The sequence below is a fragment of the Suncus etruscus genome, chromosome 3 (genome assembly GCF_024139225.1).
Source record: "Suncus etruscus isolate mSunEtr1 chromosome 3, mSunEtr1.pri.cur, whole genome shotgun sequence".
In the NCBI taxonomy this organism is placed as follows: domain Eukaryota; kingdom Metazoa; phylum Chordata; class Mammalia; order Eulipotyphla; family Soricidae; genus Suncus; species Suncus etruscus.
Window position 1 is genome coordinate 85,322,449 of NC_064850.1, and position 2,445 is coordinate 85,324,893.

General features: G+C 36.0%; 1 non-coding gene across 1 annotated transcript; it reads left to right on the forward strand.

Annotated features, from left to right (window-relative positions):
- Positions 1 to 1,906: 1,906 nt before the first annotated feature.
- On the forward strand, positions 1,907 to 2,013 carry LOC126005612 (U6 spliceosomal RNA). Its single transcript, XR_007494657.1, has one exon. It is a non-coding gene; the product is annotated as a U6 spliceosomal RNA (small nuclear RNA).
- The last annotated feature ends 432 nt before the right edge of the window (positions 2,014 to 2,445 follow it).

The window sequence follows — 2,445 nt, forward strand, 5'->3', positions numbered from 1 at the left end:
GCAAAAAAAAACTCCACTTTTTGGGGTGTTTTTTGGTGGGGGAAATTAAGGCTTACTCCTGGATCTGAGATCAGAAATCATTCTTGGCAAGGCTCAGGTACCATATAGGTGACTGGAATTTAGCCCTGGGTCCATCGGTACAAGGCATGAACCCTACCCACTGTACTCTCTCTCTCTCCAGCCCCTGGAAAAATGCTCAAGATCTGGGGTTTGTTATTCAAGTTTGCATCTTAGTGGCTTTGTCACTAAGTCCTTAGTTACAATTGATCAAGCAGAACTAAATGTAACTAAGCCCATTCAAGATAATGTAGGGCTATTTGATCTTAGATTGGCTTAAAACATATAAATAAAATGAGAATTTTGGAGAATTCTGGCAGTTCCTCAGAAAGTTAAACATCATTTTCATTTAGTTCAGTAAGTTCACTTCTAGACAAATACCTCAGATAAATAAAAAAAATGTATGCAAATAATATCATTCACAATAACCAAAAGGTAGAAGCAGCCCTTTCAGGTGGGTGAATGTATAAATCATGTGATATATCCAGGCAATAAAATTTTTTTCTTAGTATCAATGAGAAGGAATGAAGTGGGGGTCAGAGAGATAGCACAGCAGTAGGGCATTTGTCTCAAACACAGCTGAATCAGGACAGACAGTGGTTCAATTCCCTTTATCCCATATGGTCCCCCGGGCCTGCCAGGAGCGATTTCTGAGCACAGAAACCTGAGGGCCACCAGGTGTGACCCAAAAGCCAAAAAAAAAAAAAAAAAAAAAAGAAAAGAAATGAAGTACTTGTATAGGTCAGAATATGAATGACCCTTGAAAACATTATGCTGAGTGAGAAAACAAAGTCATACAAAAACCTAGTATATATTTCATTTATATAAAATCTACAGTATAGACAGTCCTAGAGACAGAAATATTACTTGCAATTTGTCAAAAGGTAGTGTCAAAAAAGTAGATGAATCATATGATATCTCCATGTGTTAAAATACTTTTTTGGTTTAGAGATTTGGAAGAGTAGCACCAGGGTTTGTTTTTTTTCTTTTGGTTTTTGTTTTTTGTTTTTTGTTTTTGTTTGTTTGTTTTGTTTTGTTTTTTGGGTCACACCCGGCAGTACTCAGGGGTTACTCCTAGCTCTATGCTCAGAAATCGCCCCTGACAGGCACGGGGGACCATATGGTATACTGGGTTTCGAACCACCATCCTTCTGCATGAAAGGCAAATGCCTTACCTCCATGCTATCTCTCCAGCCCAAGGCTTTGTTTTAATGTGACAAAAATAATCTAAAATTGTGATGATTGCACAAATTAAGCATACTACTAATAAGTTGTTCATTTTAAATGCATAAATACATTTCAATAAAGGAGATATAGTTGAGTTATATTCCAGTAAATCCCTTAAATTTTTAATTAAATAAAGTAAGAACTTTTGGAAAATTTGACCCAGACATCTTATTAATGTGGGTGAAAGATCAAGAAAACAATACTAGTCATGTCCATATTGTTTGGTGGAACTCCCGTGCCAATTTTCATCAAGATTAAAGTCAAGTTCTAAGAAGAAATTCCCATCAACTCTCTGCTTTGTTGTGCATTTTTCACTCCTACATTCAAACTTTTGCCAGAGGCATCCAAGCTCTTTTGTTAAGACCTCACTGAACATCTTTATACAAAAACTTCAGTTTCTCCATCCATTTCTCAGAAGATCCACCTGTCAGTTAATTCCAGGTTATCCTCTAGGAGCTTGGAACAGAAGGTGCTGAAGAAACTATTTCCTCAAAACATGTTCCCAAATAACCTGCCTCAAGTTCTGAGATTTTTTTGTTTCTTTGTTTGTTTTTGGGGGGTCACACCAGGCAGCGCTCAGGGGTTACTTAACTCCTGGCTCTGTGCTCAGAAATGGCTCCTGGTGCTCACTTCGGCAGCACATATACTAAAATTGGAACGATACAGAGAAGATTAGCATGGCCCCTGCACAAGGATGACACACAAATTCGTGAAGCGTTCCATATTAAAAAAAAAAAAAAGAAGGAAAGAAAGAAAGAAAGAAAGAAAGAAAGAAAGAAAGAAACAAAAAAGAAGAAAGAAAGGAAGGAAGAAAGAAAGGAAGGAAGGAAGCAAAGGAAGGAAAGAAAGAAAGAAAGAAAGAAAGAAAGAAAGAAAGAAAGAAAGAAAAAAGAAAGAAAGAAAGAAAGAAAGAAAGAAAGAAAGAAAAGAAAGAGAAGAGAAAGAAAGAAAGAAAGAAGAAAGAAAAAAGAAAGAACGAAAGAAAGAAAGAAAGAAAGGAAGAAAGAAAGGAAGAAAGAAAGAAAGAAAGAAGGAAAGAAAGGAAGGAAAGAAAGAAAGAAAGAAAGAAGAAAGAAAAAAGAAAGAACGAAAGAAAGAAAGAAAGAAAGGAAGAAAGAAAGAAAGAAAGAAAGAAAGAAAGAAGAAAGAAAGAAAGAAAGA